The sequence below is a fragment of the Primulina eburnea genome, chromosome 11 (assembly GCF_022965805.1).
Source record: "Primulina eburnea isolate SZY01 chromosome 11, ASM2296580v1, whole genome shotgun sequence".
Lineage (NCBI taxonomy): Eukaryota > Viridiplantae > Streptophyta > Magnoliopsida > Lamiales > Gesneriaceae > Primulina > Primulina eburnea.
In genome coordinates, this window is record NC_133111.1 from 35,076,627 (window position 1) to 35,093,653 (window position 17,027).

The following is a 17,027-nucleotide window of genomic DNA, read 5'->3' on the forward strand; positions in this document are numbered from 1 at the left end:
AAAAGACACTACGGAAGAACAAAAGGCACGGACCCCGTGTAGAGGTCCGGGTGTGGGTCCGTGCACCTACTGTGAACGCGAACCAACGAAAATTTTGTACATGTTTCGCTTAACTTTCTAGACTCGATTGCACGGACTACGAATCGACACCACGAGCTCATCTTAGGCTACTAATTCAATGACCCAAGCCTAAACAATTGTCCCAAAACAACCCAAAATCACAATCAACCCAACAAACCTGTGAACGAGACTTTTTGACAACAAACGGTTCTATACGACATTCAATCTCCCAAGCGCCTAATGACAAGAAACGACGCTTCATTATACATCCCAACATCATAAATAATATACCTATACGCAGCAACGATCACCCGTCGATCCCCAACGAGGCCTGCAACATAAAACTTCAAGAACATAATTTACGTAAAAGTCGCAGTTTGAGCAGTCCCACGAAAAACGCCATAACTCACTCAATTTTTGTCCAAAAATTTCGAATCATATATCAAATCGAAGGTATCGAAACGCTCTACGACCTTGCCGTTGAAAGTTTTCCCAAAATATGAACAGAAAAATCGCAGTTTTGGCATGAACAGTAAAAACGAGTTTTAGATCTAAAAATTTTCCTTCGAAATTGATCCGATTCATGATCCGCTCAAACTACTATCATCATACATAACTTTTACGCATAAAAACAACGCAATACAATATATGACTTGATCGACACAGCAAGAACAGATTATACGTGCCTTTAAGATGATAACGTTACCGAAAGACGACACCGAAGCGGAGATAGAGAAAGGCTTGATCCGGGACGAACGTGGCACCGTTTTTCTCGAAGTAAAATCACGAAAATCTTGCTGGAAAAATGAAGGGAAGGGGGCGGCTGCTATAGGCTTTAGAACCCTAGGTTTTTCTCTTTGAAAATAATAAAAGTCTAGAATGAACTTGTGTGTGTGTTTGTGCGTGTCTAGGTGTGTGTAAAAGTGTGTTTGTGTGTGTGCGTGTGTTTTAAATATTTAGGAGACTAATTTGCTAATTAAAATAATTACTAAACTAATTTAAAATGCTAGTCTCCCCCAAATAATAAAACCTCTACAAAAAGAAATATTAACTTTACTCACTTTTAAATAAAATTCTTTAATTAAAATATAACACACACCATACTAGACTTTAAAAGTTCTAAAATCATAAACTCACAAAATAATTAATTTAGGATTCAAAAATGCTAAAACTCACTAAATTAATTAAAATGCCCCCAAACTCAACTTAAAATAAAATACCATATTTTAACTGGTCACAATCGTCACCGGTCTCTTCCTCGATCTCGCCTCGAATAATCGCCTGAATCATTAAGCTCGAAAGACATTTTAACGTGCATCACATAAACATGAATAATTTAAAATAATGCATTTAAATAAATCATGCATCGCCAAAACTCATTTAAATTTAATTTAGATGATTTAATAATTAAATGAATGCATGGGTTATACGTGTATTAAATTTGGGCACTACATGCAGAGACCTCAAAACATTTAGAATCGAATGTGTGGGCATCTTCGGTTTTGTTGCACTTTTTTGCGAAAATGTTTTACAAAATTTCATTTGAAAGAAATGAGTTGAACTATTTAATTTTGATAAAATGTACTGAAATTGAAAATAACAGGTGTTTGACTTCCTCTGAAAAATATGTTTCTTTTAATATCATTTATATATCAAATTTTGAATTAAAAACAACTTTCTCCTAGCTAATTTTTGTTATTTTGAATTTTGGTACACTGTTGAACCAACTTTGATTTTTTTTATTTTTCAGTCTTATTTCGCTTGAATGACGATGTTACATCGTAACATGTTGACATAAAAACATAAACGGATGAATTGTTTGAAGACACGTCATCAATTGTAGCAAAATAGTCGAAAATTTAAAATTAATATACCAAAAATCAAATTTGAAAATTTGATGGACCAAAACTCAAAAATTATTTTTCCTTTTGTGTTATTTTAAAATATAGAATTTTATAAATATAGTTTATTATGTCATTATATAAAAATTAGTATCATAATATTTTGATTCATTAAAAAAATATGCACTTTTACAAAAAAGGCCAAAAAAAAAGGAGTGTGATCTTTCTTCTTTTTCATATTTGAAAAATACAAATGTTTCTCTAAAATAAACACACATTTCGAGCTAAAATAATCTGTCGAAAGTATTCAAAATTCTGATGGTACTTAAAATATATTTATATTGATTGACATCACATATATGCTACAATGAAGCATAACAATACAGAAACTTAAAAATATATATGATTTTCACAATTCCAAGACATACACTTATTATAAAAAACGCTTACACTTCAAACATAAAGCCAAAGAGCTCTGTTATCTCTAAACACGACTTCTTCTGAAAATTCAAGCACCACAATACGCTTTTAGAGCAGCTGGGGATCTCTGACCCGCTTCTGAGTAATAAAAATCAAGAAACTTAACATGATCAAAGGGTTTGAACAGCAAAGGATGCTCTTCATCAACCATTTCTTCGGGGGCTTTAACAATGTAACCTTCTTTTGGCACTGAAAATAGTCCTATCGAATAACGAGCAACGCTCCCTTTCATCGTAACCCTGTGATATGCAGAATGCAGCCTTCCATTTGTCCACGCCTTCGGGACAAAAAATAGTTTAGCGCTTAGATTTCGATCCTATTTTTCGTACATATATGTGTGTATGCTTTCACATGCATATATTTATATGGATATATATCTTCCCCTAACATGATTATTTTTCCTCATGTTGCAAGTTTAGTCATGAAAATTGATGTTTATTATTATCACTTTTAATCATTTTTTATGAGAATACTGACGTGATATCAGAAATTCATGAAACAACACCTGAAATTAATTACGTGGAATCGGAAATTACTGACATGTCTAATTTCATGTCAGCATTACGATAAAAATGACTAAAAATAAGAATATTTACCAACTTACATAACGCAACTTGAAAACTTAAATGACTAAAAATAGAAAATGGTCAAGTTATATGATAGTATTTTTCTCCTATTTATTGAGAGAGAGAGAGAGAGCAACACAAGTATTCATTTTGGAATACAAATAAATGAAAAAAAAAAACCCTAACTAGAAGGAAATATTATATAAAGCTAATTTTGTAAATATAATATTTTCAAACATGGATTTATCGATTACTAGCAATATATTATTGAAACTATTTTACTATGCCAAAATTGTTCTAATTAAAATGTTTTATAAATGAGAATGAACTTTAGTTAAGAGGAGATATACCAAATTAGGAAGGAGAAAAACAATATTCTTATGAAAATATATATAAAAAAATTTAAATCAATTTTATTTTGCTATCTTAACAATCTCCTTTAACCATACACAAATAGTTCCAGAAGTCGTCATGATGTATTTGTCTCCATGCATACGTTGGGGATACGAATACTTGAAAAAAATTGAAGTGCACTTACATGAAAAGCTTCTCCGATCATGACATGAAGATTGGAAAGGATCCACTGTGATCCATTGCCCATCTTTTGTCAACACTTCCAATCCATTCACCTCATTTTGATACAATATGGTCAAAAAGTTTTTATCTGTGTGTGATGTTAATCCGAGCTCGGCTTCATGGCCTTTTGGGAAATCATATTTTTGAACCCGGACGAGGTAATTCGACGACTCTATGTGTTCGTCTATATATTTTTCAAGTCCCAAGCTTTCAAGAACCATCTTACGTACAATTTGATCCAATTCGGATAGTTGCTGTGAGAAGGACTGAATACTCTTGCTACAAAGATGAAAAAAAATTATGATACTAATTTATTTCGTGTCAAGAAAATGGTTTGTAGGCCAATCATAAAAAAATAGAAGTGCACAAAACTGAAGATAAATCACAGTCAAGAGAATGATTAATCCTATTTTTTTTTTTGTAACGGAGAATCTGCTGCTGCTACCCATAGAAGTACACTGGATAAACTCTTGAGTTGAACGTAATAGCTAGCAAACCATGTTAATCAGATAAACAACACTTAGCATGTCTTGTGTGACAGGCTCACCAAAAAGTTATGTGTTAATAGAGAATTGAATATGTGACCAATTGGTCATAATTACAACTATTCAAACATATAAGGCATGTTTTATGTTATATTCTTCGAAGAATGCTTAAAGATGAGTGAAATCAAGCATATGGTGTACAAGAGTCGGTTTTCTAGAGGTAAGAAATATCAATACTTTACATTAATTACTATAGTTCCATGAATTATAGGTATATAAATTTGAACTCATAATTTGCCTATTCTAAAAAATATCTTTGACCATGCACAATATTACAAAGTCGAATGAGTACTTGAAAAAAATTGAAAAATGCACCTTACATGAAAAAAGCTTCTCCTAACCTAAATCAGGGTTTCCTTTCAGACCCACATAACGATTCGTGAAGCTTCGATACTTCCAAGGTCTGTGGGCTATCGATTCCCAAGCTTTCATAAAGTGTGCACAATCGCATACTGTCCAAACGTAGCCATGGTATGGTTTATTTGACCTGTTTCGAAGTTTATTCTGTAAAGGGAGATCAAACAGCTGCTTCAGCCCTTCGAATACCGAGTTCCGGAGGTTTTGAGAAATCTGATCGAATGTTGCCTCGAAGCAGCCAAATTCTTGCAGGGCGAACTTAACTTTGTCCTTAACAGATTCCCAGTTAGAGGTTTGGCTTTCTTGGTCCAGTTCTGAGAAATTGATGAATGGAAGCTTGATAGTTTCGGAGCCCATGCTTACTATAATTTTTGGATCTGTCGAAAGTTTGAAGATAGTTGAAGAAACTGTGAAAATCAGTTGAAGTGTTGCAGACACATTTGTATAAAAATTAAAAGCTACGTGCCATATTTATTTTATTTTATTTTCTCTGAAAATAATATATACTTGAAATGGCGATGATAACAATAATGATAACAAGGAATCTTTGGTTTCATTTCACGACAAGGTTTCAAATATCTATTATTTTCATTGTTACATTCTTAAAATTATATTTCAACATCAAGCCAATTTTTATTTGTCTTAATATCTAAATAATTGTTTCTTTATAATATTTTAGGAGAGCGACATCATTTCTCAACAAATCATATCTTCTGATGGTGACATCATTTTTCATCGAATAGTTAACCAGGTAATGGACTGGCTTTCTGAATATTAATATCTTTTTTTTTCCTTTTCTGTATATTTTGTATTTTTCGATTTTTTTATTTATTCTAAAACTATAATTTTTTTTTCCCTTTTCTGTATCTTTTGAATTTTTCGATTTTTTTTTATTTATTGTAAAACTATAAGTTAAAAAGATATAGATCTTGTCATCTTTAAAAAAATCTGAAAATTTGTAACAGTTAAGATGAAACTTTAATATTATCGTATCTTGGTTAATAACTAGACACGAGATGATATTCTTTCATAGTTGCGTAATATATATAATAAACATGATATATACACCAACAAAGTCCAACATAAATTTTTTTGCGCAAACATGGATTCGCGATCGCCTTTATTGTTGGTCCACGTGCGATAATTTGAGATAATAAATATGAAAATAAAGAATAAACTGGATACCGAGATTTATATGGAAAACATCTAAAAATTATTAGGGTAAAAAACAACGGACAAGATGAAAAGAATTCTACTATATTATTTTTATGGTGTACAACTCACTCACTGTGTTTCCAAAGAAAACACACACACTCTCATCTTCATATAGGAGAACAAAACATCTCACAAATATTATAAAAATAAGCACTCAAATGGTTATAAGATGAGAGAAAACTCTAAGAACGGATGTTTTCAGAATGAAGGATGAAGCTCTATCTATAGAGCCCTTTGTCCGTGTGAAAAACGTATAAAAACGCGTTTTCTCCTCTACTTCATTTTTCAACAATGTCTGCAATTCATAACGTGTTCAAATGTTTCTACCTACTTTTTTTTACCAATCAATGCAGCCACTTGGCCGACATTTCTCCCACTTGGAAATTTGATTGAGAATCAAACATATCTCCACACATCCTTTCAATCTTACCATTGCCTGGTGCTTACGTTTGTGCTAGGCCACTTGAGGATCTATACTATTCAAACTTATCAGTTTTCATTGGCTTGGTCAGAAAATCAGCTATGTTATCATTTGTATGGATCTTCTGCATATCCACACTTCATTTTTCTACTACTTCCCGCACAAAGTAAAGTTGGACTACAATGTGTTTCGTTCTGGAATGAAAGACTGGATTCCTTGCTATGTGTAAGGCACTCTAACTGTCACAAAACAAATGAACATTCTCTTATTTGTGTTTGATCTTCTACAATAATATTTTAATCCATATTGTCTCCTTGCAAGCTTGAGTAGCTGCCATGTATTCTACCTCTATTGTAGATAACGCCACAACTGTTTGCAGTTTTAAAACTCAGCTTACAGCTCCCCCTGCAAGTGTAAACACATAACCTGTAGTTGATTTCTCGTATCAGGATCACCTGTATAATTTGAATCGACATAGCACCTGAGTGTAAAATCCGATCCTGCATAACATAATGCAGCATTTGAGGTACCTTAATATATCTAAGGATCCTCTTGACAGTGTTCCAATGCCCTCGTACAGTATTCGTCATATATCGACTAACTGCTTCCACTGCTTGAGCAATGTCCAGTATTTTACAGATCATGGTGTACATCAAACTTCCCACTGCTGATGCATATGGTACTCGAGACATCTTCATCCTATCTGCTTCACTGCTAGGACACATCTCGGAGGATAACGTGAAGTTAACAGAAAGAGGGGACAATATTGACTTGCTATCTTGCATGTTGAACCATTGCAATACTTTCTTCAAATAATTTTTCTGAGAAAGCCAAATCTTTCTATTACTTCTATCTCGATGAACTTCCATCCCTAGAATCTTGTTTGCTGGTATCAAGTCATTCATATCAAATTCCCTACTTAACAGTGCCTTCAATCCTTGGACCTGATCTTTGTTGGGGCCTGGTACCAACATATCGTCCACATACAACAACAAAATAATATAATCATCATCAGACCTCTTAAATTATGTAAGGCTCATGATATAGGAATCAAATCTCTTGTACCAACACCTTGACTCCTGTTTGAGATCGTACAGAGATTTGTTCAACCTACAAACCAAGTTCTCTTTTCCTTTTGCCGCAAAACCTTTTGGATAGAGCATATAGGTTTCTTCTTCAAGATCTCCATGAAGAAATGTCGTTTTCACATCTAGCTATTCTTGATGTAGGTTAAACACCGCACATAATACCAGAACTAGTCTGACTATTGTAAACCGAACCACATGCAGGAGAAAATATCTCATTGAAGTCAATGCCTTCTTTTTGAGCATATTCTTTTACCACCAATCTAGCACGATATCGTTCCACTTGGTTATTGCTATCACGCTTGATCTTATAGACACATATATTTCCAATGTCTTTCCTCTATCGTGGTAGTATAACAAGATCCCAAGTTTTATTCTTGTCTAATGTTTCCAACTCTTATTGCATTGCTATCATCCACAAGAATATATCCGAGCTTTGAGTAGCCTCGTGGAAACTCAATGGCTCACCATCCTCTGATAATAGACAATATACAATGTTTTTTTCAGTGACATAATCTCAAAGCCAACCTGGTGGTCTTCTGTCTCGAGTTGACTACCTCACATTGAAAACCTCAGACTCAACATGTTCTTGTTCTTCGTGCTCTGCAACTGCTTCACGAGATTTTTAACTTTCATCTGTCTTATTTTCCACCTGAAATATAGCAGTTTCTGAATTCAGTTTGCATTTGTCTCCTTTTACTTTATCTTCCTCGAATATAACATCTCTGCTGAGGACAAGCTTGTGGACAGTAGGTCTCACAAGTGAAACCCTTTTACTCCATCAGCATAACCCAAGAAGATAAATTTTCGGCATTTCGAATCCAACTTTGATCTTTCTTGCTCATTGTAAAGAACGTACACATAACTTCCAAATTATGCAAATGAGAATAATCTTTCGGCTTCTCAGTCCACATCTCCATCGGAGTCTTCAGATCAATCGCCACTGAAGAAGAACGATTGATAATATAACAGACTGGCTTTGACTGTTTCCGCCTAAAATGACTTGTCTAGACTCATAGTCATTAACATAGTTCTTGTTCTGTCCAACAAGGTTCTGTTCATCCACTCTGCCACTCCATTTTATTGAGGTGTGTAAGCCGTCATGAATTGTCTTTTGATGCCTTCATGTTGACAATTTGCATCAAATTAGTCACTAGTATATCTTTGAAGATCTGGAAAACATCTGATGTCTTCTTGATTGGATAACCATAACATCTTTTAGAGAAATCATCAATGAATGAGACATAGTATCTCTCTCTTCCTAGAGATACAACTGGTGCTTGCCAAACATCTGAATGAATAAGCTCCAATATGATTTTGCTTCTGGCAATAGAAGTGCCAAACTTTAATCTGCGTTGTTTACTGGTAACACAATGCTCACAAAAGGGTAGTGACACTTTTGTAAGTCCAGGCAGTAGCTTCCGTTCTGAGAGAATTTTCAACCCTCGTTCTGACGTATGCCCGAGCTTTATATGCCATAACTCTATTAACTCTTCTCCTGAACCAATTGATGCAACAACTAGTTCCGCGTCTTTGTGTGTTTCTCCCAAAAGTACATAAAAATTTGTAGCAATTTTTCCTCCTTCATAACCATAAGCGCTCCGTTCACAATTTTCATGATCCCGTTCTCGATACGGGTTTTGCACCGATGTCATCCAATTGCCCTAGGGACAAAAGATTCTTCTTCAGTCCTTTCACATGTCGTACCTCCTGTATGGTGCGAATGGTGCCATAGAACATTTTAATTTTGATATTACCGACTCCAGCGATTTCCAAGGCATGATCATTTCCCATGAATACAGATCATCTTGAGAGTGGTTTATAATGATCAAACCATTCTCTCTGAGACGTCATGTGCCACGTCGCTCCTGAATCTATAATCCATGTGTCACAAAAAAAATTTCTGCTTTCTGCAACTGTTGCTGCTTCGCTAAATAATATTTCACCATCGCTTGATGTACTAGCCTCATTTTATTCTTACTTCTTGACTTTGATCTACATCACCTTTATCTCCCACTGGAGTCATGGTCCATAAATCTTCGTCTTATAATCGGCAAAGCCTCTGCCTGCATCGAAGTTACCCACCTATCTTCCTTATTCTTGCGTCGGTTTTCTTCACTGAGAATTGCAGTTAAGATATCGTCAAATTTTAGAAAGTCCATAAGAATATTGTTGGTTATGTTGATGATAAGTTGATCATACGAATCTGGTAAACTTTGAAGTAAAATCTCTGGATGTTCATTTTCTCCTATTTTATGTCCCATGTAAGTGAGTTATGCAAATAGAGTATTTAGTATGTTGATATGGTCGGTCATCAATGAAGATTCCGCCATCCAAAGAGTATAAAGCCTTCTCTTTAAGAAAATCATGTTGTGTAACGACTTGACCTCGTACATCTTTTTCAGAGTATCCCAGATTACTTTTGCTATTTTTATCTCAGAGATACTTGACAATACTTCGTCTGCTATAGCCAAGTGTAAATTGGCAAAAAAATTATCATTCATCTCATTCCATTTTCCATTATCTGTAATTTCCACCGGTCATCTCTAATAGCCGCCAAACAATTCTCATTTCTTAAAACTGCTTGTATATTTATTTTCCACAGCATAAAATTGTTTCCGTTGAACTTTGTTATCTCGTACCTGCCCACCATTATGTCTACAACAATTTAGTAAAGTGAACAAAATAATCTCCCTTAGTAAAAAAAATATAAAAAAAATCTTTTCTGATGTGGAAGATCAATCTAGGCTGCAACCACAGAGCATACTCAGAATTTTAAAAAAAATTAAACTAAGGCTCTAATACCACTGTTGGTCTCACGTGCGGTAATTTGAGATAATAAATATGAAAATAAAGAATAAACTGGACACCGTGATTTACGTGGAAAGCCCCTAAAAATTATTAGGATAAAAAATCACAGGCAAGATGAAAAGAATTTCACTATAATATTTTTATGGTGTACCACCCACTCACTGTGTTTCCAAAGAGAACACACACTCTCTTAATACTATAGAACAAAACACCTCACAAATATTAAAGAACTAAGCACTCAAGTACTTATAAGATGAGAGAAAACTCGAAGAAGAGATGATTTCAGAATGAAGAAGTGGAGCTCTATTTATAGAGCCTTCATTTTTCAACAAAGTCTGCAATTCATAACGTGTTCAAATGTTTCCACCTACTTTTGTTGACCAATCAATGCAGCCACTTGGCCGACATTTATGTCCTAAATAGAAGAATGGTAGTCACGCTTGTCGAAAACCAGACAGACTTAATATGCGCTGAGCTTTCCGAATATTACAATTATCGGAGAAGTAAATTGAGATTTTTTTTACCAATCGGCCCGAGCATTGTTCATAATGTTGCAAGAAAGCTAACAGTCTCTAAAAGCCTTGATACCCTTCATTACAAAAGATAATGCAATCATCCACATATGCAAGATGAGATATCATGGTACACAGGATTTGCTCAGTGTGGTGTACCTGGTCAGCATAATTTACAAGCTACTGCGTTGACCCTTTGTACTTACACAGAACGTACCAGAGATAGAGGTTGTCGGAAGATGAAGAAACTATGGAGTGTCTTGCCATTAATATAAATGTTGAGAGTTGTCTGCTCTATTAAATTGTAATGTATGTACGTTTGAATTTTTTCTGGATCAGTTTCTCTATTAAAATGACAATACATGTTAGGTGGGGCTCCTCCCACTGTGCTTAGATTGGTTACAACTCCTAGAAAAACATCGGCAATTCTGAAACATGCATTAAGAGTGTTATCTCATTATCTGGGAAATATAAAAAGTTCGTTGTATGTGAGTGTAGAAACTATATGTGATACCCCGTTCAAAATGAACATGATTTCAAGACTGTGTAGGTATGAACTGTGCAGTTGAGAAAAGTTTAAATGATTCAATAGGTACTATTCATATAATCAAAGTGTATCTTCTTTTTGGGAGCTCATCACTCTAAAGCTAAGAGTGCTTGTCTTGAGGTAATATTTAGATATGTGACATTCTAAGAAGTTTTTCACGATGCATGCGATTGAAGATATAAGCACGTTAGAAAGACACGTGTTGGTATAATGTAGACAATTGTCGACTTTGAAGCGTTATAGAGCAGTATCTAAGACCATCGTCGGCAGGAGAATCTGGAAATAAGTGCTATGCGGGGCAAAGTATTACGTGACATGAGAGTCACATTTTAAACCTGCAGAGCAAAGGGCTAGGCGTGCGGGATCCATCTCAAGAACTCATAGGAGTCACATTTAGATTCCCGACGCTGGTGGATCGATGAGATAACTGCGACAAGTACGTCGCCTTCTGAAAGAAGGGTGATTGTGATACCTGTCTAAAATTGAACGTGATTACAAGATTGTACAGATATGGACTGTACAGTTGAAGAAAACATAAAAGATTTGATAGATATTACTCATATCATCAATGTACATCTCCTTTACAAGAGTTCATCATTTAAGAACTCTAAAGTTAAATGTGCTTAAATTAGGGCAATTCTGATATGAGTGACCTAGTGGAAAGTTTCTCGGAGTCACACTTGACTAGGGACAATGCAGAGATGGATGACCTCTGGAAAGTTTCAGAGAGTGCGTGTGACTGAAAGCATAAGCACAATAGAAAGACAAGTATTGATACAGTAGACAGTCATTAAATGTGAAACGTTACACAACATCTATGTAGTATCGAGTAACCAACTAAATGGTTATTTGCGTAAAGAAGGAAAAAATAATTGGTGGTTACTCCAGAGGATTTCATTGTTTGCGTGATACAATACGTTAGTGGTAAGCAATTCACTTTTATTAAAAACTTCAATTATTCTAAACCTAATGTTGTCTTCATAAAACGTGCAAATGTTGGCCAAAAGGAGGGAGTTGGCTAAAATTTAACGTATATCCGAGAAAAGAAATATTGGGAATGTCTTGTTCTAATTATTGAGGGAAGATGATCCTTTTGTCCCTTTGAGATCGTAAATTTACTAGACTTTCATATTTTTTTTTATTATGATTATGATGCCGTTTCGAGTTTCGAAACACAATATGAGTCTGCTTAATATAGATAAATAATATTGTCATTATTATAATATTTGAGTAAGATGCGAAATAATATCGAATAAATAAAAATAATTTTGGTTTTGATTGATTAAATTTAGGATAAGATTATAGATTATTATTTTTTATTTTTTCAATAGTTAACTAATATAAATAAATGAAATATATAAAGGATAATATTGTGGTTTTAATTCAATTATTGATTGATATGTAAATAATAATTAATGATCTGAATGACTCTCAATAATAAAATAAAGAGCAAATAAATAATATTTCTGCCAAGGAATCAGCTAGTGTGGGCTGGAGCTCACGTTTTTTGCGACCAAAATATGTTATTTCTTTTATTATTTATTTCCTTATTGTCATGAAATTGAAAATGGCAAAAGGGATTGTATGGGTGCAAAACACGAGTAATTGTATCGTCACGGGACGAAATAATTTGGAATGCTGGGAAATTGCAAAATTGGTGCTATAACTTGACATAATGTTAATTTGTTTGAGGAAAACATAATTATAATTTTAGTCTGATGAGTCAAATTTCAAAATCTTTCATACAAAAAATTCATTTCTTTGCAATTCCAACATAGTGATGACATGATCTTAGACACGTCAACAATATCATGCACAATATCAGCAACTGACGGTGTCGTATGAATATCCATTACCACGTTAACTCTTCAGAAAAAAAAAACTAAAATGCAAAATAAGCAAAGTCGGATTGAGACTAATTAGAGGATCTCAGACCAACTTAGAGAACCCATTTTACAACCTATTCAATGCAATCTTTTATAAAACATTGCTACATTCCAAAACTCTTAATTTTAAATAATAAAAATGCTCGCAATCGTTGAACAAAGAACGAGGCGGTGACTCCACCCAATAAATATAATATGAGAACCCAATTTGGGAGTGTAATTTTGAAATAGACATGTATAGGAATTTATTTTTGAATTATGGTATTATTGTAAAAATAATAAATTCGAAAATATTAAATAATACATGGTGTTTGAAATTTCAAACGAATCAATACATGAAATTAGAAATTCAGTGCAAGATACACGATAAATTAAGGCTGGACATCCACCTAATCGGAAATAAATATTATATACAAGGTAGTTTTTCTCAACAAGGAAGCATCTCAATATTTAAGGAAAAATATCTCGAAATTTATGGAAGGAGCTTCTCCATATTGTGGAAGAATATCAATCGAATTACGGTAAGATTTTCACCTCACCGCTATGAATATTAGGACCCTCCCATTCAAATTTCACACCATTTATACAAGATTTTCGAAAATTCTCTCATATATTTCCGAAGAATTATCGAAATTTTACTCTCCAAAATTCTGCTGCAGTCATCAAAATTCTGTCCAAGTTCAGAAAATTATTTCTCTCGCTCCGGAATTCAGAATCCGATCTCCACAGTTCAGAATATGTTTTCATATGTTTGAAAATATCCAAATTTCAGCAAATTTCAACGCTTAGTTTTTCGTTTATAGCCTTCGCAAGAAGACTGCTCAAATTTTAGGCGGAACAACATATCTACGGTTTGTCGTCCATAAGCAGGTCAAAAATACTTCCAAACCCGATCTCCACCGTTCATAATTTATTTAATGTATTTATGAAAGTACTGTAAAAGTTTAAGCCCAATCCAACGGTTCATTAAGGTTCAAAGAATTTTAAGTTTAAGCTCAATCCACCGGTTCATTAAGGTTCAAAGAATTTTACAAGGCGGCTGATTTTTCGGTAGATGTGATGTTTTGTTTTCGAGGTGTCAGTTGCATGATTCTTCTATAGTTTCCGAATTCTTCAGGTATTCTTCTAGTATAAGGTAAGTGGACTTGTTTCGAAGTTTTATTTTTCGGTTATGAATTTTTCATTTCGAAAATTCGACCGAGTGCAGATTCTTCTTCTAATCCATTCTTGATACGATTATCATAGGGTGTGTGTGTGGGCACTGTGAAGATTCGACTAGATATGGGAAGGAATACGAAATATATGATAGGACCCTTATGCGGTGGGGATGTCACCGCTATATGGCATCGCCTCTTAGAGGAGTAAAATTTAGGGACTGATATCAGTAAACTATGGAAAATAGATGAATCTCAGTGCCTAGTTGATGTTATGCATGTGATATGAGTCACATTGTACATTATGTGTTTAGAAACTTAGGCATATCGTTATGTTGTACTCAAACGGCCACCACTTGCTGAGTGACGACCATATCACTCACTCCTTACAATCTTTTCTCAGATAAGCCTGAGAAACAGCTCGAAGAAGAAGAGTCAAACCAGTTTTGCGCTGGTAGTTTTCAAGATTATCAGTTTAAGTTTAAATTTAATGTAAGTTGTAAACACTTCCGCATATTTATATGATTTTAAGAATCTACTTTGTGAAGACAATTTTATGATTGATTATGAGTAATAAACTTGTTTTTGGTTTATACTGTATTACGAGACTTGTTGTTTTCAATTGTGTGGTTGTAAAACAACGCCAGTGTCGACTAACCCCGGTCTCGGGGCGTGACAAATAACCCTTAAATAAAATAATGAATAAGATAGATCCTTAATGTTTATTGTTTTGATTTGTTGATAACACACTCTATTATCTAAATATATGACACTTCGAACAACATATATACCAACTCGAACGAACATAATTTTCCGCATAGCTAAAGAATATGTTTACATACTTTAATTAAAAGCCCAACTTTTATAAATAAATAAAAATAAAAATTAGCTCCACAATACACATTCAGAGGTGCCAAGGATCTGTGACCCATTGTTGAGATATATAACTCGAAATACTTGGCATAATCAAAAGGTTTGAACAACAAAGGATGGATGTTCATCATCAACCAATTATTCAGTGGCTTTGATCATGTAACCTTTTTTTGGAACTGAAAACAAGCCAATTGAATACCTTGCATCATTTCCCGTCATCTTTACCCTGTCATATAGAGAATGAAGTCTTCCATTCGTCCACGCCTGCAGCAAGAGTTTTGGTTAAAAAAAACACAAGGTTCTGTATGTACAGGCTAGTATTCCTGATTATCTGTTGCTAAGATGCATCTATTCGCATAAAAGTCAGGCTAATAGAAACAAATACATAGTTATTGAATGAGGTCGAATTGTTTGCCAAAGTAGTTGAAGATTTTTGCAGACACTATCATATTGTAACTAGAGATCCCGAAGCATAGTTGATAGGCCCTTTTTTTTGGAAGCAACATAGTTGATAGGCTTAAACATAATTTAATTGATTGCACTACTAAAATAAGATTTCAACCTTCAATAATCAAATTAAAAGAGTTGCTTTGAATATTGATGGAGTGTGTTAGGATACGTCCAAAGAACAAATAAGTTTGGCTCTACATTCACAAAAAGTTACAATCAATGGCTATGATAACCCTGAACTATATATTGTAGTCATCAATTGACTAGGTTGTCGATCATTTCTATAGATAAGCTAATGTAACATTCATTACAGCATAAAATATTAAAAGGAATGAAGTTTGGAGGCAGTTACATGGAAAGAGTCCAATAGCGATAATGAAAGAATTGGGAGAAGACTCTGTTGTGATCTATTGTCCATCTTTAGTCATGATTTCCAATCCTTTTACCTCACTTTGATACAACATGGTTAAAATGTTCGTATCTGTGTGCAATGCTAATCCAAGCTCTGTTCGCCACTTCGAGGGTGAATGTATTATGTTTAACATAAACTCTAATAATTGTGTGTATCGGATAAGTGTTATCTCGGATGTTATAACAACGTGCGACAATATACAGCGGAATAATATAACACACAAATAATTAATTTAACGCAGTGATAATTATGCACAAGTACACTTGTGATGACTAAGAGCAAAATAATCACTAGAAAGGAAATCGAGTTTACAAAAACAATACTAGTGAAAGAATGAAAAATTATCTTTCTTAACAAGGCAAGGAAGTAAATTTCATCCTAAAAACTCAATATAATAACAAAAATAATCAAAACAAAATTATGCAAATCAGTTTATCCTAAATTTGGAACAACAAAACAATTTTTCAATCAACACTCTATATGAATGTTGTCTTCAAATTTCTCCCACACGTTACAAAAATATAATAATATTATAATACTTCGTCTTTGCGAGTTTTTCTGAATAAAAACAGTTACGAAAAAATTAATAAAGATCAATGACCAATTTCCTCTTTCTTTAGTATCTTCATCCTCCTCTACTTCAATATCTAAACGAGAGCAATAAGGTCCAACCTCAAAATTTTGTGTCTGGCTATTTCCCCTCTATGTCTAGAATGGACACCCAGGTCCAATAAAAGCCCGTAATGAGCAACTTGGGCTTCATAGTGAACGATCAATTCTTTTGCTTCAACGATTTTCTTAAGTTGTCAATTTTGGCTTGTAGAGGAGTAGGGGAAAGCTGGATATAGTTAGAAGTAGAGTACGTGTTCCCAATAAATGGGGCAACACTATATTATGTCCAAGGAAGATCTAGCTTCCGATTGCCTTTGAAAAGGGCGAGGGCGATCTTTAAATCTTCAGTTACCATGGACATATATTCATCAATGTCTCGCATGGATCCATTAATTCCCACACTAGAAGAACGATCTTCTTTGGACTCCTCTATGTAACCTTTTCTATTTTCTTCTTCTATGATTTTTTTTATTCAGAAGAGGTAGTTCCCACACTAAAAGAATAATCTTCATTTGGACTCTCTTAAGTGGCTTTTTCCATTTTTTTTCTTTTGATGAAGAACTAAATCCCCTCTTTTTTTAATTGCTGAATATTCTCAGGTCATTTTTCACATGAGATAAGATC

At 34.0% G+C, this 17,027-nt stretch overlaps 1 pseudogene; it reads right to left on the reverse strand.

The window, feature by feature from the left end:
* Nucleotides 1-2,198: 2,198 nt before the first annotated feature.
* On the reverse strand, nucleotides 2,199-4,923 carry LOC140804560 (probable 2-oxoglutarate-dependent dioxygenase AOP1.2; annotated as a pseudogene).
* Nucleotides 4,924-17,027: the final 12,104 nt, after the last annotated feature.